Source organism: Pelodiscus sinensis, chromosome 7 (assembly GCF_052426305.1).
Source record: "Pelodiscus sinensis isolate ZL-2025 chromosome 7, ASM5242630v1, whole genome shotgun sequence".
NCBI classification, from domain to species: Eukaryota; Metazoa; Chordata; order Testudines; family Trionychidae; genus Pelodiscus; species Pelodiscus sinensis.
In genome coordinates, this window is record NC_143058.1 from 70221183 (window position 1) to 70243494 (window position 22312).

A 22312-nucleotide genomic window follows, 5' to 3' on the forward strand; every position below is an offset into this window, starting at 1 on the left:
TATTTCAGAGACTGCTGACCACAGAGATAGATCAGCCAAGAGGTAGTCACAGGCCTCTCTGTCCCTATAAGTGCACAGACTAGTTATAAAGCAGGGTGCTCCAAGAATATGGAAGTAGGTCTTAATTAGAGACAACAGCTGGTAAGCCAAGCCCCAATGCGGTGACCCCAAAAGGCTGCCTAGAAACAGACAAACTTTGTTATTTTATTTTCCCATCATAACCTGTGTTGTTTTGATTTGCACTCTCTCTTCAGGGAGAGAGAGAAAAGAATCTTTAAACAAAACAAACGAGAGGCCACCACTTGTGCTACAACCAGGGGAAGGACTTGATAAGTAACTTGAAATTGAATCTGGTGAGGACTCAGAAGAGTTGCAACCCTCCCACATTATGTTCAGAAATTACAAGAAGAGACATTGGCTTTCTGCAGCAGAGTGTCACTTTGGAACTAGTGTAACTGAGCAGAATTGAGAGAAGAATGTTTAATTAAATTTTAAAAACCATACTTAATTTACTTTTATTATTCTAGCTTATTAAAAAGACAGTGGGCAACTTTACAACAGGTTATACCAGCATGAAGGATTCTACTAGTTGTTGAATTGGAACAGGGAAATTCATTAGAACTAATACCAAGGTTCAAGCTGGTCCAACTTAAGGGTGCACATTAAATTGTAATTACGCAAAATATAATGTTGTTCTCTTAATAACTAACATGTTACTTTCTCAGTTTTACATTTCAATGGGTGAGAAGGATCCAGCCTTTTCTTCAGTTTTCTCAGTCTTTGAGGTGCGAATTCTTGTTCTCTAAAGCACACACAATCATCATCTGACTGGACGGTGCTACTCTGCAGTCTTGAGGGACTTTTCCCTTTCTAGTGGTGAACCTTCTTGTCTGTATATGAGAACAAAAAAAATCTTTGGTTTGCCTCCAGAATTGTTTTTCCTTTGTCAGATGGGCTGCATCTAGATTGACAAGTTTTTCCGCTTTTGCGCAAAAACTTGCCAGCTGTCTACACTGGCCACTTTGAATTTGCGCAAGAACACTGATGATCTAATGTAAGATTGTCAGTGTTCTTCCACAAATACAATGATGCTCCCATTTTGGAAAAAGCCCTCTTGTGCAAATGCTTTTGCTCAAGACGGCCAGTGTAGACAACTGAGAACCGTTTTGCGCAAAAAACCCCCGATGGCGAAAATGGCGATTGGGGCTTTCTTGCGCAAAACCGCGTCTAGATTGGCACGGACGCTTTTCCGCAAAAAGTGCTTTTGCGCAAAACTGTCCGTGCCAATCTAGACCATTAAAAGCATTTGCAGAAAATCATGCCAGTCTAGATATAGCCATGGTGTATAGTTACATTCTCTTATCCTTGCACCTTGGAAGAATGCCTGATAGCAATATCCGTTGAGTGAGGCCTCATCTACACAACACAGATTTCTGCCAGCACAGCTATGTTGGTCTCAGATGTGTAGAGGCAGGATTCCTGACCAACTGTTGTGGCAGAGCTTCTAGTGTGTATACATTTATCCTAGCAAAATTGTCCATTTTACCAGTATTATTTGTTTCATTCATTCGGTGCTGTTTTACTCTATGGTAGAAAGGGAAGAGTTGCCACTAGGAGCTATGGCCAGTACGTTATACTAGTATTCCTGTGCCTAAAAAGTAGTCCTAGACCTGTTATTTAATAAATGATTAAATTCCTTTCCATTTTTGAATCTTTGCAATTGTTGTTCTTGGAACAATTTTCCAAGGTTACGTGCTAGACATATAGATTTAAAGGTTAGAACCAAAGTTTTGAAGATTCATATCTGGGAGTACCCAGTAATAGGTCACACAATACAGGTTATCATTTCCTTAACAAAATCCACATAATCCCTAATCTGATCTCAGCCCTTCTTTAGAAAAAAAAAAACCCATTTCAAAAGAACCTGTACTCCTGAAAAAAATGAGTACGGGTTCTTTCAAAAGTTTTTTTTTTCCCAAAAGAACCCCATCTAGACTGCAGTTTCACTTTCGAAAAACCCTTTTTCGAAACACCAATCGGACACAAATATGCAAATGAAGTGTGGGATATTTAAATCTCTGCTTCATTTGCACTTTCGATTTTCTTCATTTGCATTCCTCTTTCGACAGAGGAATGTAGTCTAGACATAGCCTTACTATGCTGCAATATTATAACCCTCTTCTGCTACCCCCACATGTCCAAGACCCACTGTGGGGAAGGCAAAAAAAAAACCCCAAAAACAAAAAATAACCAACCCAAGCCAAATAAAAACAAAATAAAAAATCTCCAAAACAAAACCACCCCCCTCCCCCAAAAAACAAACAAACACAAAACCACTACCTTAGAACAATGTGGCAATACAGGGAAAAAATCCTTCCTTCCCAGCTGTCCAAGGAAAGTGCAACTCGTGTAATGCCCCCAGTAGGTCCTAAGGGAACCCAGGACTGTGTGAAGTCCTCAACTTCACCAATATACAGAATGTTTCCATGCACTTCTGGAAGACATTCACTGTTAGCTCCTTTATTGCCTGAAGAATAATTCAAGTTCAGAGAAATATTCAAAAGTGCAAAATGTTATTTTTTTCCTGAAGACTTAGTGTCACCAGGAGGCAAAGTAAAGAAGAGCAAAGTTAGCTGCAGAACTGTGAAAGTAAAGACCTTTAGCATTTTGGTAACTGTGATCTGAGGAACAGAACAAAATGTTTTCACAGATAATGGTTGGCTCCTAAGCATAAGAAGAAGAGCAGATGTATTGGTCATTGGGGTTAACCTGAGAGTCTTGGAAATTATTATTTTTTATTATTTGTATTGTGATGGTACTCCAAAGAGGCCAACAACAGATGAGGGCCCCATTGTGTTCGAAACTATAGAAATGTAGGGCAAAAAATTGTCTCTGTCCCTGAAAGTTTACAATCTAGGTAATGTAGCAATGCATATTAACAGAGTATATTTTAAAATACAGTGATTTTTATATTCTGATTTGCCACCACTCCATTTGTTGAGCACTTCCTTGCTCCATGAACAGGGGAACTACAGATGCTGTCATGTTCTATTCCACCTGATTAGGGATGGCAGAACTGGGTCCATAGTTACCAAGGAAACTCCTAAAGAAACGTCTATAATGTAGGGTATGTCTACACTAGCCCCCTAGTTCGATCTAGGGAGGCTAATGAGGGCATCTGAAATTGCAAATGAAGTGCGGGATTTAAATATCCCGCATTTCATTAGCATGTTCCCGGCCGGTTGCCATTTTGGAAATTGACTAGCCCGAAGTAACTGCCCACGTCTACATGTGGCAGTGAAACGGGATTCTGAATTAAAGCCCTAAATCGAATTAGCTGGTAAACCTCATTGCAGGAGGAATAACAGCTAATTTGATTTAGGGCTTTAATTCGGAATCCCGTTTCACTGCCGCGTGTAGACGTGGGCGTAGTGAACAAGAGTGGCCAAACATGGCAACAAAAAACTAGATGCAGAGCAAAGTTATCTGAAATCCGGTACATTTTTTTCTCCAGGAGAAGCTTGAAGTTATATAGTCAGCAAGCATAATGAGGTTCAGATGGAGGATACGACTGCTCTTTTGAAGAGCAGATAAATGTTTTTATGAAAATGTGTTCAAAATGGTACATTTGACTCTATAAGCACTGTGTGATATATTCCTGAATATAATAACTTGTCTTAACAGTGTCTTATGTGCTATTGAACATAAGCTGGTGCAGTATAATCTCTGGTTTTACAGTATGTGTATGTCATCTACCACTTAGCTTTGCAATGTCTGTCAGATTCATTGTTTAAGATTGACTGTTAATAATTCAGGAGAGTATGTCATTGGCATACCAGTTACGAAGCGGAGGAGAGATTTTTTTAGGATGCACTCTGGTGCAGAGCCATGGAACGGACAGGCCATCATATCTTCCCTGAGGGGTTTCACCTCAGGAAAGTTTAGAAATAATTGTGGTCCATTTGTTAGCAGCTCAAGCTTGCACACTTGATTTGGTGAACTGCCAGATAAAGAAGACATGGAGTAAAACACGGTATATATTACAGATAACAAGTACAGCTTTTACGGTGGCCATATTCTGAACCTACTCTACACAGCGTAAGACCATTCGCTTCAACAGAGATGCTCTTAATTTACTTTTGTGTGAGAGAGAAGAATCAAGGGCTTAGTTGACTATGTTGTGGCTTTGAGGGGGGTGTCCAGAGTAACACATCCCAGAGAGGGTCAAATCACATTTGAAAGCATAATCCAGAGTGTTTACTAGTTTGTTTATGAAAACATCATTTAGGACTGGGTCAAAAGCAGATATATCCCTTTTACTGCTTCCATGCTATCCTCCAGGTCAGTACCCTGTCTAAGAAGGAAATTAGTTTGGTTTAACATGATTTGTTCTTGACCATCCATGCTGACTGTTCCTTATCACATTATTTTCTTGATGCTTACAAATTGTTTCATTATTTGTTCCAGTATCTTTCCAGATGTCAGAATTAGGCTGACTTGCCTATAATGCCTTGTGTCCTCTTTGTTCTCCTTTTTAAACCCAAGGTACTGGAACTTTTTTCACTCCTCCGGATCTTCACCTGTCCTCCATAAATTCTCAAAGATAATTGCTAATCATTCAGCCCATCCTCCTTTGAAACCTTGTGTGCAATCTTTTCTTCTGAGCGATGGGAATTGTTATCTGTAAACTGGGTTCTGCTGAAGTTCATCTGACTAGTCCTATGAGAGAAAGAGTTCTTTATCATGGGCCAATTGTTTACATATGGCGGCAGATTATTTTTGCTTGGATTCTTGATCACTGGTTTCTGTCTGGTTTGCAGAAATTAATAATTAAATTGAAGCACACCGCTGTGAAAGTTTTGAAAAACAAAAAAGCAAAAATGGTGGAGAAAAAAGCTGGGGAAATGAGCTGTATGTTAAACATGCCAAACATAACTGCCGGCTCTTAATTTAGCAGATGACCTTGAAATTTATTTTCTATGGTCATTGCACTGAGCAATAAGTAGTCTGTTCTGTGGCAGGTCTTATTTTGTTTGCACATACTTTTTCCATGTTAGGTACAGATGGATTTGCTGTGATATGATTCATATTACTACTCAAGGTATGGTTGATTATAATAATTAATTTATCACAGACAAAAAAATAGCGATTACAGAAGTAGCATTTACAGTAGTACAAAAATAGCGATTAATCACCCACTGCTACTTACAGATTCAAAATGTTTCATGATCCACTTGGACATCTAAAAGGAGAAAACAAGATTTTGACACCACATTAACAGTTATTTATAAGCAGCAGATTAATTACAGTATTGCCCAATTGAATGGTAATTTATGGAGAATAAGTGATCCGCATTTCCAGTTCTTAGAATTGGGACATACACACTACATGGCTTTGTCTAGATTGCAGGCTTCTTTTGGAAGAAGCTTTTCTAGAAGACATCTTCCAGAAAAACTTCTTCCAAAAGAGAGAGTCCACACTGTAAAAGTGCATCGAAAAAGCAATCTGCTTTTTTGAAAGATAGCGTCCACACTGAATAGATGCTCTCTCACATTTCAGCTGTGATTAGTATGGACGGAATGGCCACCAGGGCACCTGTGCTTTTTCCTCTTTCCTCTTCTTTTGAAAGAATTCCCACTTCCCCATCCACGCATACCTTTTTCTGAAAGAGCTCTTTTGGGGTACGTCTAGACTATGCTATATTTGCGAAAGAGGCTATGCAAATTCTTCGTCCGATCTCACTTTAGAAAGTGGGTCTTTTGAAAGTGAAAGTAGTCAGGATGCATTTTTTTCAGAACCCCCTACCTTTTTCGAAAAACCAAGTAAACCTCATTTTTTAAGGAAGAGCAGTTTTCAAAAAACGGGGGGTTCTGGAAAAAAATGCGTTCAGACTACTTTCACGCTCAAAAGATCCGTTTTCGAAAGTGAGATACACAGGAATTTGCATAGCCTCTTTCGAAAATACAGTTTAGTCTAGACATAGCCTTGGAAAAAGGCTTCTTCCTCATAGAATGAGGATTACCAATGTTGGAAACACCCCTCTGTTCTTTCGATTTTCTTTCGGAAGAAAACGATTGTAGTGTGAATGTAATTGAATTATTTACAGAAAAACTGTGTTTTTTCTGTAAACTCTATAGTGTAGACTTACCTTATATAGATATATATTAGCCTGTCTGCAAGATTTCGAGAGCTTAAATGTGTTTGTATTTCCAAAGGCTTTGCTGAGACTGTACTAGATGCCTTTGGTGGGATCTAAGTAGTAGCACTTGCAGTGCTATGATAGCAGTTCTGTTTCACAGAAAGCAGTAGTAAAACTGCAAATGACATAAGACTAAGTGGGTGGAACTTGTGCTCTGCTTCTAAAATACTGTGGCCAATGCATGGGAAGGAAATAATCTGTTCCAGATAAAGGCTGTAGAAAACCAGAGAGTCTCAATCTCATTCAAGATCTTCTTACTAGGTATTAATATAGAGGGTACAGGCTCAGGCTGTAGAGTAGGTAGCAGACCTTATACTAGACACAATTTAGTAAAAAGGATTAAGCAAAATAAGAATGGAACTGCCCATCAACAGCAAAAGCAGAGATACTTCCCATTGCCATTCCGTGTATAGCAAGGGTGGGGGGCATTTTGTATCTTGCAGCCATTTTAGAGAGTATTGGCAACTCCCAGAGTAGGACTGGCAGCCAATCTGCAAGTTCTCTTTTTTGTATTGGATTAATTCACACATTCAGTTTGAAGGATACCATAGCTTTATTTCTAATTGAGTGCTTCATACTTCACTTTTTAATATAGAAACTAAAATTTTAGTAACTAATAATGGATTTGCTGTATCCATACTAATCTGTGTTCTATATGTTAATTAAAATGGGTCCCTAAACATAACTATAATTTTACATTGACTAGCTGGCAAAGGCACGGAAAGATGAAAATACTCTCTCTTCTGAAGGTTTCCTGAAGGTCAGGTGTTCAAGAGTGGTAGTGATGAGACAATTTGAGATAGAATTGTTATTTTTAATATTACCAATTTTTGTTCTCTGTAGCACAGAAGAAATTTACTCATCTTGGATGTTAATGATATCTATTCTTCATTTGGTGAGATATAATATGATTTCACAATATCTAATATATACCGGAGACACTTCAAGTAAATCAGTATCTGGTATCATTGTGAGCCACAACAATATGCTTCAGTGAAACTTTCCTCTTGACCTCCCTCAGCAAAACTCTGTTTATAACACTCTTTCTATATGCTGAATTGGTGGTGAATTTCAAGAAGATGTGTCTGTTGTCAAAATAAACAATAAATCACAGGGCTAGAAATGTGACCGAGTATAGCTGTATGGTTAAGGCTTAGGAGATCTGGGTTCAATTTCTAGCTTTGTTACAGACTTCCTGTAGGAATCTGGCCAAGTGAGTAAACCTCTGTAGCTCAATCCTCTGGTTGTACAGCAAGTACAACACTGCCTCCTTTGTTTGTCCTGTCTCTCTGGATCGTAATTATCTCTGATGGTCTGAGCAAGGCTCAGAAGCTAATTGCGCTACTCAAGCACAGACCAAGCACCAGAATTTTATTCAATGCATTAACCTCCTGTTCCAAGGGAAAAAGCATTCTTTGGTGGTATTGTCACTGTAACAGTTTAATTCTCTGCAATGACTTATCAGCTCTTGACAGCAACCTTGAGGAGGATAGAACCTTGACTTTACCGGTATCCCATCCACCCGCATTGGCGAGGAAGTAGCATTCTAGTGCAGGCTTCTACCAGCCTGCACTGTGGCCATCAATAGGGGCACCTTAGACAGTTTTGCACAAAGATGGTGTGTGTATACTCTTTTGATAACTCAACTTTTTCATGTGGCAAATGGAGGAGCTAATTTATAATACTGAAATCAAATCCGTTGTTTAAAGCTCTCCTTTATGTTTCCTGCAGCAAACCCCAAGGACTGATGCACCTGAGGGTCATTCTGAAGAAACATAGGTCTGAAAACTGTGTGCCTCAGTTATCTGTAGTAAATTAAAATTAGTGATTGTTTTGTCTGTCCTGAAAAAAAGTTTTTATTGGCTTGTCACCTGAAACTGATCACACTCACACTGCTCATTTTCATACAGGACAATTTCAGTCTCTAACGAGTCAATAGACTGTGCATATCTGTTTCCTTATGCATCCTAATTGATTTTCTTATCAGGGAGGCTGAGACTTATTTTCTTCAAGATCTAGAAATGAATCACTAGGCTTTTAAAAGTTCTGATAAGCCAGCTGTGCTTTCATCCTGGGCCACATAAGAGCAGCCTACAGTCTTTGACCACAGATAATATTCTAATTCAGATGGGACTGTACGCAGGGACTCAAGATTCAATGAGAGCATGAGATCACAAACTAATTAATTGGTGAGCTCTTCTGAACTCAAATGCCAGAAATGCTGCAGCCATTCATTAGTCTTACACTAAACCAGTTTGAAAGAATTATATCATTGCTGTTTACCACACTGTGGTCAAGTGTTTTACATTATTTCTATTAAGATCACTTTTTTTTGTAAGTTGATAACTAGAACTGTGTACAACTGAGGCTCAGATTTGCAAGCTACTAGGGAAACCTCTTAGGTTTCCATAAAATGGGCTTGCACCTCTTCAGTTTCATGTTCAAGCAAATCCCAAAATCAAAAGTGACACTGAGCATCAAAATGTCACCTACTATCTCGTCACGTTTTGAGCACCATGGATTGAGTTTCAAGACTGCAGTCAAATGTACTTAGAGGGCTATTAAATTTCATATGTAAAACTGTACAAAACTTGTAAGTAGGTAACATTTAAAAACAAACAAATAAATCTAACACCATCCTCCTAAGAGTGCAATTTGATATTCAAAAAGTCCCTGACACACACATTTTCTCCCCAATTAAAGAAAATTACTGGCTTAAGAGGTTGATCCCTTTCAAGATTTTTCAAAAGGGATGCTGTTTGTTACACCAGTTTTTTTTAATTACTTGACTAGAGCATGATGGACTACTATTATCTAAGAGACTACTTTGGGGTTCCAGGTGGCTCAAGATTTGTTACAATATAAAGAAGCTAGAGCTGGATGAATGTTTTGACAAATATACCTAATGTGAAATTGGATTGTTCACATCTCACTGGGATTGTGATCCACAGATCAGTAGAGGATTTACCATTCTTTGTGACCAACTCCAGAACCTGACATTCCCAGAGTTCTCCTCCTCTTAGAACAAATCTTGCAGAGATAGCTCACAAAAACTGGGTGACTGGGTAACAAACTGGTAGTTGACATTCACTGTTGATAAAATGCAAAGTAATGTATCTTGTAAAATATAATGCCAACTACACTTACAAAATGATGGGGTTTAAGTTAGCTGTTACCACCTAAGAAAGAGATGTTGGTGGCACTGTGGAGAGTTCTGAAAGCATCTGCTCAATTGTGCAGTGGCAGTCAAAAAAGTGAACAGAATGTTAGGAATCTTTATGAAGGGGAGAGATAAGATGGCAGAAAATATTATAATACTGCTATATAAATCCATGGTACACCCAAATCTTGAATAGTGCATGCTGTTCTAGTCACTCCATCAAAAATATATTTCAGTATTGGAAAAGTGTACAGAGAAAGGCAAAAATGATTAAGAATATGAAATAAGTTTCATATGAAGAGAGATTTAAAAGGCTGGGACTTTTCATCTTGAAAATGAGAGGATATGATAGAGGTCTATAAAGTCATAATGGGAGGAGAAACTGAATACGGAAGCATTATTTACTCCAGCACATAACACAAAAACTGGTTTGTATGTGGGTGGGAGGAGTCACCAATAAAATAAATAGGCAGTAGGTTTAAAATAAGTAAGTGGATCTGTTTTTTCACACAATGCATCATCAGACTATGAAACTCATTGATAGGGGATGTTGTGAAGGTCAAAATTTTAACAAGGTTTAAAAAAAGACCCTTCCATTTTTGGTTATTAGCGAAGACACGTCCATTTTTGGTTATTAGCGAAGATGGGCAGGGATGCAACTTCATTTTGGGTGTCCTTAGCCTCTGAGTGCCAGAAGCTGGATTATTCAATGGAACAAGAGATGGATCATTCTATGAATGATCATTCTCTTCATTCTCCCTGAAACAATTAACATTGGCAATAGTCAGAAGAAAAGCTACTGGGTTAGATTGACCTTTGTTCTGACTTGGCACAGCTGTTCTTATGATCAAAGACATTAAACAGAATGACCAAAACATTTAATTTGGATAACATTACCTGCACATGTGCAATCCGGATTTAATTTGGAAGTGTGTAAATGGGGTAGCGGGAGCGGGGGGAGGGACAGTAAGGGAAGAATCTATGGAGATTCTAAGCCAGGTCTACATGGGCAGAGAAAATCAATTCAAGATTCACAACTCCAGATATGTAGATTGAGTAGCTAGAGTTGACATACCCTGCATCCATTTTCTGGGGTGGCCCCACAGTGGGAGGTTGATGGAAAAAACATTCCGATCAACTTCCCTTAATCCTCACAGCACTGACAGGGGCACCCACAGTGTTTGATTTAGAGGGTCTTTACTAGCCCTGCTAAATCAAACCCTGGAAGATTGATCACCAGACTGTTAATCCTCTGGTAAGTGGAGACGTGGTCTAAGTTTTTGCAGTTTCTGAAGGGATTTGGAGAGGAAGACGTTACAGAACCCTCTCTTGTTTTTATTATGGTAATATTTATAGGCTTAACAGGATTGTGGACTCATTTTGAGGGTCACTTTATATATGTAATATGAAAGACAGTCTTTGCCTTAGGTTATAGCTGTTCCAGTGTTCTAAGATGCTTTCACATGTCATTTCTTTATCAGATTTCACCCCTATCTTCGTTGACCAAATAATACAGCTAATAGCTAATGTCTTTCATGCATTTAGGGCCAATATGTGGTTTTAGCTAAACTATGCAGTCTATTGAGTCTATCTCTATGCATTGACATCAGTTAATTTATATGGTGTAAAGCCAATGTATCCACATCCATAGATTCTTGGAGTGACACGTGTCTGGGCGTTTTGACAGAGATGCTAGAACCTGCAGTTGGATTGCCAGAGATGATTTGGACAAAGAGGCCCCATTTGCACATTCTTCTCTTTGTTCCAAAGTTATGCAGTTTTTGACTCAAGTTGAGAAGCAAGTTAAGGCTGTTATACCCCCTGTCCTGGGAACTGTATAGAAATTCCCTATCCATCACCATGATGGACTTGCTTATAATTCTTTTGGGGAGGATGAAAACACAGCCTCAGTTTGGGTTAATCAAATGCACAAAGTGGCAGTGCTTGTGAGTTTTACTGAATCACGTCAGGACAAATAAGGTAGGGATTACTTTGGCTTGACGTAGCTTTTCTTCTGGGTAAAATTTAGGTTTTGTCAGGATATTATATTCTCTGATGTAAATCATTTGTCATGATGTAAAAGTTGCATTTTTCCCTACTGACTTTACATTTGTAGTGAGAGAAATCATGTGGATTTCATATTATGAAGCATCATTAATTTAAGTCTCTATGTTAAAACTCCTAAATAATTGCTGGCTTCCTGCTTATAGAGTGTAACAAAAACTTCTGATTGCATAACATTTTATAGAACATTTCATTGATTCATAATAAAATGATTTAAAAATAAGATTTTATTGGAGGAAAAATTAGTTACATTTTACCTGATATTAAAGGGATGAATGTGAGAACTATATATCTCTTTTAATCGTTCTGGTTCTTTACAAATTTATTTGTAGGGTTAGATTGTCACTTTTCCTCATATTGAGCATTAACTTACAATATGAGTTGTCCTGCCCCATAATGATACAGGACCATGGTGTGCATTTACTTGTTACCTATTCACCCCCTACTGTGTATATGCTCTCATGGAACAGGTATTAGAGAGCAATACTATGTAACCCACTATACTGTAATAGGAAATTAACATAACGCAGTGCATCTGTACACCACTCCAGGAGTGCAATGTATAGGAACCATGTCTTATAGTGTGAAAGGTAAGTATGTACCACTGGCTAATACCAGTAACAGATTTACAACTGCCTGTGCCTGCTTCGCATCTCTGCTAATTTACATGTCAAGAGCTAAGTACTAGGTGCTCTATCTATCTCTAATTTCTCCCACCCACTTCTGTAGCAGAGTTGTGGGGACTGTCTGTGAATGGGCATCAAGGATGATTTATTATCCCTTTATGAGCTTTTCTGTCGACGTAGGTCACATTAAGATCTAGCTCTTACATGGGATTCCTTGTTGAATCATTGTAAGTAAGAGTCACAGAACCCAGCACCAAGTAACTAATCCGTACTGTCATCATGTGCAATAGGTGGAATACTTATTGGCTCTACAAGTACGTGAACCACTCTAGTGCTGCCATGCTCCTTCAGCCGGTGTCATGGGGGTACTGATCATTAAACTGACAAACATTGGATACAGTGCAACCACCATCTGCTAACTTGATATGGCGAGTTATACTGTTAAAAACATGACAACCCCTCTGAAGAAGGAAGGATCACACACACACACGTTCATACACACACGTATACAAACACAGCTATAGAACTAACAAGAAATAATGAGACAAATTCATGAGTTTGGCTAAGGTTATAGAGTGCTTTGATGCCCGTGAAACTTGCACTACAAAGCAGTGCTAAATAACTGTCAATTCATGGATTCGAAGGCCAGAAGACACCATTGTAGTCATCTAGTCTGACCTGTGTAAGACAGACCATGAAACATACCCCAATACTTCTGTAAAGGAGTTCTTACTCGCCACTTGGGCACCTATTTGTGCAGAAGTTTGGGGAATAGCACCACTTGGTCAGACACCCCTCTCTGTCAATTGCTCTGCAGCCCTGCAGCCCTTGATATATGTGAGAAGTTACAGTGTTTCCTCTTTATGACACAGTAGCTAGAGCTTTGTGGCTTAGTCTTTTGACCAGATCACTATCATTTTCCCCTTCTGCAGTATCAAGTGTCACTTGCATAATTTGTCTTGGTCAGTCCTCCAGTCCTAGGGGCTGGTAGGGGAACCTATGTCCACCCACAACTCTAGCTCCAGCCCAAGAACACTACAGCTAGCCGTCAAAGTCTGTTCCAGCCCAAACCACCCATGGTCTGCTTTCCACCCTGTCACTATCAGGTTTCTGCTCCATCACTCATCTAGGTGTATCCTTTCTTCAGGGCCAGAACCCCATGGCTTCTATTCTCCTCCTGTGCCTCCTTTCCCTCTCAAAGCCCAAAGAATGAGAGCAGGGTTTCACTGAGCAGCCCCTTTGCCTCTCACTTCCTGGTTTTATACAAGTTCCCTACCTCCTCCTACTCAGCTGGGTCCTGTCCTTCCTCAGTGCATGCTGATCAAACTAACTCTCCCTCAGCTAGGGTCTCTCAGGTTACTGAACCCCTCCCAGCCCTGTTAACTATTTCCAGGCAAATGCCTAGGACTTCCCTTAGCCAAAACATCCTATCTTAATTTTAAAACGTGTCAGTGATGGAGAATCTACCACAACCCTCAGTAAATTGTTTCAGTGGTTAACTACTGTTAAATTTTTGTGCCTTATTTCCAGTCTGACAGAAAGCAGAGGACAGAGACTAGGTTACAGAAATTCTCTTTACTGTAGTCATTCTGAATAGGAATTTACAAGTAGCTCCTTTGAAATAAACGGTATTATCTGTGGAATAAGAGGTAAATTTTTGTAGAGGACTAAAGGATTTAGGAATAAAAATTCTAGGGTATGTTTCCACTGCAGGACAACGTCAAATTAAGATATGCAACTTCTTCTACATTAATTGTGTAACTAAAGTCAAAGTAGCTTAACTCGGCTTTTGGCTTATTGTGCTTTTTGGAAGCACTCTTCCTTCGACTTCCCTTATTCCTCATGAAAGCAGGGTTACCAACATTGACCAGAGTGCCCCTCTCACTTTGAATTAGCTGTCTTAATTAGACAGCTAATTTGAACCCTGGAAGATCAACAGCGGAAGCTTTGATCTTCCCTCTGTGGTGTAGATGTACCCCTACTGAATCACATGAATAACGGATGTTGAATCTGGTCTACTAGAATGTGATGCATTCAGTTTTGTAAGGCATAAGTAGTTAAGTGACAGGGGCATACAAATTTCTGTAAACCTTTTTATACATTTTTCAGTGGATCGACACTGCAGGAATTGATCCACCAGCCTTCGATTTATTGTGTTTGCTGTAGACGTGATAAATCCAAGTGCTCCTGTTGATGCTGGCACTTCATCAGCCTTACAGTAACAGTCCACTTCTCTGGACATATATGTTTGCATTTTTAAATGTGATTATTCGAGAAGAAGAGCAGCCCCTATCAACCTTACAGCATGTAAGACATTGCAGTGACTATGTCAACTTCAGCTATTCTATTTGCGTAGCTAAAGTTGATCGACTATGCAGGTAAGTGTAGACAAAGCGTAAGTGCAGCGTTTGCTACTTTGCTATGTCTACACAGCAGCATTATTTTGGAATAATTGACATTATTCTGAAATAACAAAGTATGTTTACACAGTGATCCTATTATTTCAAAATAATTGTAAAATAACGGGATTTTTTCTCGGATTCCTGTAACTCTCATTTTACAAGGAGTAAGGAGAGTGGAAGGAAAAGTGTCTTCCTTCCACTTCCTGCTGTGTGAACAGCACAAAACGCCAAATTAAGCTATATCAACTCAAGCTATACAATTGACGTAGCCCAAGTTGCATAGCTTAATTTGACTTTCGCCCTGCTATGTAGATGTGCCCACAGTGTCCAACTGCAGTCTCAGTAACAGTGCAAGTCCTGTATCCTCCAAAATGTACACCCAGGTCTCTACCCTTGACTGAAAATTAGAGAGAGAAATTTGGGAGAAGCATTTTCAACATTCCATTCTATGAAGACTGTTTTAAAATAACAAAAAAGAAAAGGAAAAGAAGTGTTTTGTTGATCCATCACAATGGCCACCAGTGGTGGAAACAACTAATAAACTGAGGCTATGTCTACACTGAAGCCTTCTTCCGCAAAAGCTTATGCAAATGAAGAACAGAGTGGAATATCACCACGCTTCATTTGCATAATTAATTAGCAGCCACTTTTGTGCAAGAGGCTTTTGCACAAAAAGGAGATGTGTAGATGGCTCCTTTTTGTGCAAAACCCCTCTTTTGTGCAAGAGCTGGTTTTCCTCATTTTTTTCAGTTCTACATATCTCCTTTTAGCGCAAAAGCCTCTTGCGCAAAAGTGGCTGCTAATTAATTATGCAAATGAAGCGTGGTGATATTCCACTTTGCCCTTCATTTGCATAAGCTTTTGCGGAAGAAGGCTACAGTGTAGATATAGCCTGAGAGAAGAAAATAGAAAGTCAATGGTTGATATTTTAGTGCCATCTAAGGTAATATAAATCCCATTAATTTGAAGGAAATTATGTAATATGAGCCTAACTGTCATTGACGGATTTGAAAATTTCAGTCAATATCATTGTCTGCTATATAGATAATAATCAGTTCAACGAAGGTGTATATTTATGAAGACTTTGCAGAATCACTGAATGACATTTTAATATAATACATTAATTTAGACAAGAGCTCTCTTGTTTGAAATTATTTTTCATGGGTGGTTAGCACAAGAATACAATCAATGAATGCTATAGGTACATTAATGAAAACTTTTACCCCATTTTACTACCCAAACTTTCTCTTTTCCTCTACCAGGTAGCTACTTCAGTAATAACAACATAAAAAGCTATTACCAGTCCAATACTGGTGCTGTATTCTAGAATAATTACGTTTAAAAATGTGAACATATATTTCCAGAGATGTGGACTGCTACAGTTTCTCTAAAATACATCACTTTGAGAATACAGAAAAAGCAAACATTTTCAGAAGTGACTATTGATGGGGTTTTTTTTAATATCACAATCGAGACATCTTAAAAATTCCTTAATTTTCATAAAGTACTGAGCATTCACCTTATGAAAAGCAAATGCCTTAAAGCTGTTTCAAAACTCACACTCCAAAGTTGAGGCACTACAAATCACTAATCATTTTCTGACGATATTAGCCAGTCCAGCTGCAGTAAAATTCAGATGTGGTAGGCAGAATATTTTACCCTATTTTTGGTAGCATCTGAATTACTACTGTGTAATTTACCACTTAAAAATAGTTCAACCTTTCTGCCCAACAGTATACTACATGCACATAAAAACAAAATGTAAGTGAGCAAAACATGTGTCTGGAGTTGTCGGGGATTGTTTGAAAATTGAACCTGACAGATACGTTTGGAACTGGGAGAATATCCTTTTTCCTCCTTTATAGTACATTTGTGGCTGAACACTATTGTATGAACAAAATATGTTCTCTGCTTATCAATTTCCTAAGGGTGAGTGAAATGGTAACATGAGCATATATAGGCTGGTGCTACTAGAAATCTTGATGTAACAGAGTCAACTTTAAATTCTATATGGATTGGTACCAGGCGATCAATAACAAGTGATTGGATGTTGAGACAAAGTGACTCATATTCCAAGAATAAGGTAGGGCTGAATGAGAGATTTAGCCTCCTTTCACTGATGTGGTTGTGATTATACAGTGTCATCTAAAATACAGCCAGCAAAAGTTTGACTGTGAATACTTAACCAATGAAGTTTGACTGGGAATACTTAACCAATGAGCACAGCTGTATTTCCATTTGACAGGCAGCTGAATGTGCCAATGAGGGATTTGCAGGCACCCTGAGGTCTGAGATGTGACATGGAATCTGACACAAGAATTGGGAGCATTGCTGAAGATACACACTATCAAATGCAATCTACATGAGTCTGTTAGGTTTTTATCATTGGGAGATGCCACCAGATTCAAGTCAGGAATGAAAATTTGTAAGAAGCAGAAATAAAAAAGGAATCACTGAAGAGCAGTCACACCAGAGGCGTAATTAGACGTTCTGGTCCCCTCCACTTTTAACTAGTAGATACCCAAAAGAAGGCAGGGTGGGGAGTTAACTTTTCAAGCATATCCAATAATATTGTAACCATGGACATGGCCTAAAAAGATTGATCCTTGAAGGCTCTCTGACGTTCGGTATGCATCATAGTTGCTTCATTTCTAGCCTGTACAATAAATTATACTGTCCAATTATTCCGTGTTTGTTCTTTTAATTAGTTCTGTGCTGCTGTGCCCTTGATTGCATAATTCAATACACTCTGATATTGAAGGGAGTAATGCCATATAGACCATTCACACTGGAAAGTTCAATAAAGACTATCATGGAAAAAATTATTCGGCATCGTTCTTCAGGGTTGAAGAGCAGAGCTAGAACAGACTGATTTTCAACAAGCTCCTATTAAAGCAAGGTTAAAAAAGTTACAGGATTGGCTGGCTCTAAAGTATTTCACTTGGTAAATATTTTCCTAAACTGAAGAGTTATAATAATCACAATCAGAACAGGGTTCTGATTATAATAAATGCACGAATTTAATACTTCTCATGTAAATAGAGGTGAAAGAGAACTAGGGTTTGTCTACACAGGGATATCCAGAAAAATAAATCCAAATTAACAAAAGGAGTGAATTTTAAGTGGATTAGTTAAACCACATTTTTATATGGACAATGTTATTCAAAGTTAAAGCAAGTAAATTAAATTAAACCCAACACGCTTCTAATTCTGAATGAGCGTTTTCATATAGGGGATAAATGTGGTTTAATTAAGTAATTTCATAGTCACACCTTTTGTTAATTTGGATTAATTTCCCTGGATGTCCCCACACAGACAAGCTCTGAGGAACAGATTTTTCAGTTAGAGAGAAACTAGAATGAATAATGCAATCCTCAAGGAACAAGGAAGAGCCTAAATTCAGGGACTGAGGCCTGGTGTACTAGCCTACTACAACATTACAAATTTTGGTCAGTGGATGCCACCTTATATCAACCTAATCGTGTATGCGTCTATACTACCAGGTCCCTTCCACTGATGTAAGTAGCCTCTGATATGAGCTTAATTACTTCACCCCCAAGAGAGGTGGAGGGATTAATTTGATGCTGACAGGTTGTCAGAGAGTCAGTGTAGATACAGCATTATTTAAGTTGTCCGCATTAGCTTCCAGGAGATGTCCCACAATGCTGTACTGTGACCACTCTGGGGATCATTTTCAACTCCACTGCACAGTAGCCAGGTACACAAGAAACAGTCCCTTCCCTGTTAAAACCATGGGAACTTTTGAATTCCCATTTCCTGTTTGATCAGCATAGAGAGCTCACCAGCTTGGCTGATCATGGTGACTTTATGCCACAAATTTGCTCCAGCTTGAAGTACACAGGAGATGGTGGATCTTGTTGGCCTGTGGAGAGAAGAGTCTGGGCAAGCACAGCTCTGAGCAAGCAGGGGAAAACTCAGACACCCACAAAATGATCACGCAGAGCATAGGGGAAAAGGGCTACACCAGGGACACACTGCGGTGTTATGTGAAAATCAAAGAACTTCAGAAGGCGTACCATAAGGCAAGAGAAGCAAACAGTGGCCCTGCTCCATGGACATGCCAATTCTATGATGAGCTGCAAGTGATTCTCACTGACCCAAGCAGGATGGACATCTTGAGGGGCCACCTCAGGCAACAATGAAGAGGAGGCTTTGAACCAGGAAGAGGAGGAGGAGAATGGGAGACAAGCAAGTGGGGGATGCATTTCTCCTTGTGAGCCAGGAGCTTTTTTAATCTCATAGCGGTCCAGCCAGCAGCAGGATAGCACTGTGGTCAAGCAGGAAGCCAAGGAAGGCACCGTTGATGAGTATGAAAGGCCAATCAAACTGTAGGTTACATGCTCTTCTATTTTCTGTTTACTAGGAAGAAATTCTGATTCCCAGTGGCCCCTCCAACCATGCAAAGGATGCCCCCCAGAAAAATCTTATGTGCACAAGAATGACCTTTTGAGATCACCATGGAACACTCCAGGAAGTTTTAATGGAGGTATTGTGCAATCCTTTGCAGAGGGTTCCTGGGGCAGGTTGCCACAGTAAGGGTGCGTCTAAACAGCACAGTTATTTTGAAATAACAATGTGAGCATCTACACAGGAATCTGTTACTTCAAAATAATTTCAAAATAACTGGACAGCCTATATTGAAATCTGTAAACCTCATTCCACGAGGAATAACGCCTATTCTGAAATAGCTATTTCGGAATAGCAGCAGTGTGGACGCTTCACTGCAGCTATTTCGAAATATCTCCACCCCTGGGCCATACAGAATAATTACTCCCCAGTGCCTCCTGGGGCTCTAAATCGGGGTAATGTGTCTACATTAGGGGAAGCCTGCCTCTGACTAATTTTGAGGCTTCTCTGTAGTGTAGACGTGCTATTTCAAAATAAGCTATTTCAGAAAAAAATTCTGACATAGCTTATTTTGAAATAAGTGTGCTTTGCAGAAGTACCCTCAGATACTTTCCCATGCAATTCTAACATTAATTCTACTGGCATTGTTGTGGTAAATAGCATAGCAGCATCAGGACCACATCTGTACCAACGTACTTGCAGCATCTGCTCCCTTAATGCCACTGGATACTGTTACCACTTAGGGTCACCTAGGGGAGAGGTGGCAATTTTCATTACAAGTGTTCATACTGCAAACAATTGAACAGATGACCCCTCTACCCATGGTGACTTCATGGTCCCTCAAACTCAGTTTCCCCCACATGATTGTGTGGCAGGGATTGGGTAGCAGGGATTGCTGTTGACCTAAGAACCTGCAAGCACATAGCAACAGGTACCATTAGCATTAAGGGAAATTGGGGAGTTTCTACTGTTCTCTTGCAGCCTCATAACAACAGCCCTCCTGGAGCCACCTGTGACAAAGACCGCACTTTGGGAGGCTCAGTGCTGGTCCCCAGTCTCTGTGCACTATCCCATATTGCTATGGGAAGGAGGCATTACTCACCTGCCCACCTGTGCTATCAATATGGTTTGCCCACAAATTGTAGAATAAAGTCCATTGTTGATGTTCTTATGCCAGGGGTGGGCAAAATTTTTTGCAGTGGTCCACTTCACGAATTGGGGGTAATGGTCCTGGGTCAACTCTGCCACAGAAGGGGTGGGACCTCAGGCAGAAGATGCAGGGTTTTGGTCAGAAGGAGTGGTTCCCTCTAGACGCTACATGCCCTGGGTAAGAGAAGGAGGCTTTGCACATTCCCCAACCCCCAGGCCAATCAAGATCCAGGGACAGGGAAGTGCGCAAAGCCATTTGCTGTTCAAAACAGCTGGCCGCTCCCTCTAGGTGTCAGGAGGAGGGCCACTTTGAACAGCAGTTGACTTTGTACACTCCCCCACCCTGGGTCTTACTTGACTAAGGGCAAAAGCATGGCAGGGTGGCCCTGGGCCAGATTAAACAGCTTAACATGACGGATTTGGCCAGATCTTGCCCACCCATGTCCTAGGCTATACTCACTGTAGCTGGAACAGCAAACTAGTTCATTTAATAGCTAAAGATACTGATTATGATTATGAGTGATATTTAAGTACAACTTGTATTAGACCTTGAGTGTACACTGACAAGAGCTTTACATGTCTTAGAATGGGAAGTTTGGCTTTCAGCTCATCCTCCCTATCGATGAAGAGGCATTCCTGTATTAGAACAGAGAAAAAAAGAACAGCGATGACATGTTCAATGGGAAAATGAATGCCCCTGGGAGAGTGGACATGTGTCTTTAACATATGGACAGTGGAAGAGCAGCTCAGGAGAATGAGACACTGTGAGATATCTGGTTGAGCTTTAGGGGAAACAGCTTTAGGATACACTTTCTTGTACAGCCCATGCAGAATGGCCTGCAAATATCATCATATTCCCTTGGCCTTCCCCAAAAAGTCCCAAAAGGCAGGAGATGGGGGGAATACAATATCAGTGTGTGTGTGGGGGGGGGGAGGGTGGATACAATATCCCTTGTACTCAAAACCAGCGGAGGGTGCTAAGAACAAAAGATGGCCATTCAAAGACCTTGAGTGGGCAAAACTACCGTGCTTTTACAGACAAGCTGACTTGCTTTTCCTCCTCCCAATTTTATCACACCATATGTCTTTCCCTGGCCTTTCAGTGTCTTTGTGTTTGTGGAATAAAAGTCAGTGTTTTGAGAAGGAAATACTCTATATTCCAAAATGGAAGTTGGCGACAAGAGGAGGTATAAGGAAATTGATGTGATGGTATGGGAAGGCACAATGCAGATAAGCCTTGCATATTGCTGCCTGCCATTACTGAAATCGATTTTCAAAGCCTCCCGGTTACTCAGTGCTCCTTGCTGGTCTTTTCTTATTGCCCTGGTATCTGGCTGCTCAAAATTAGCAGAAAGCTTATCTAACTTCAATCCCCACCCCTGGAAACTTCTCTCCCTTTGCCTCTCAGATAAAATGGAGCAGGCAGCCAAAACAATGGAGATATTGTTTCCACTGAGATCTAACCTAATAAGTAACCTATGCCGGTGACCTTTCAAATGCCCAAAGGCACATTTCACCACCATTCTGTACTTGCTTAGCCTATTGTTGAACTACTCTTGCCTACTGTCCACCTTCAGAATCCATGGGACCAATGAGTAGGCTGGGTCCCAGGAACACTATTAGCATTTCATCATCAATGGGTATTCTGGGATTGGGAAAGAAAGCCCTTGCTTGAAGTTTTCTGAAATACTTGTGTTTTTAAGCCATTCTTCCATTCTCCCATGTGACAATGCTTTGGTTCCAGAAGGTATTGCAAGCTCTCCTGAAAACTTCCTGCAGCTAGTTGCTCTCTGAGATAGTTACCCAAAGTGCATTGCTCTCTGCATCAGTGCAAATGCTGCTAATGAGAACATACTCCATCCACACAATGAGCATGGTATGGACACGTCCAACCAACTTAATTGTTGTGATGGCAAGTTGTCAACTTAAATTAAGTCAACTTCACTTTCTAGTGCAGATATGTCCTTCAACTGACATGGGACTCTGATAAGGGAGATTAGAATTTGAGAAGTCTGTTACATGTGAAAGGAGAATTTAGTTAGTTAATACCTGAGGGTATGTCTACACTAGAAAGTTAGTTCGAACTAACGGACGTTAGTTCGAACTAACTTTCCTATGCGCTACACTAGCGCTCCGTTAGTTCGAACTTAATTCGAACTAACGGAGCGCTTAGTTCGAACTAGGTAAACCTCATTTTACGAGGACTAACGCCTAGTTCGAACTAGCTAGTTCGAACTAAGGGCTGTGTAGCCCTTTAGTTCGAACTAGTGGGAGGCTAGCCCTCCCCAGGTTTCCCTGGTGGCCACTCTGGCCAACACCAGGGAAACTCTATGCCCCCCTCCCG

The 22312-nt window shown here is 40.0% G+C and overlaps 1 long non-coding RNA gene across 1 annotated transcript in view; it reads right to left on the reverse strand.

Annotated features, from left to right (window-relative positions):
- Positions 1–543: 543 nt before the first annotated feature.
- LOC142830318 (uncharacterized) overlaps positions 544–22312 on the reverse strand; it is a 56355-nt gene continuing 34586 nt past the window's right edge. The window contains exons 2-3 of the long non-coding RNA XR_012905486.2: positions 5210–5242; positions 544–890 (exon numbers count right to left, since the gene is read on the reverse strand). This is a non-coding gene — a long non-coding RNA (uncharacterized LOC142830318). The remainder of the gene's footprint in view (positions 891–5209; positions 5243–22312) is intronic.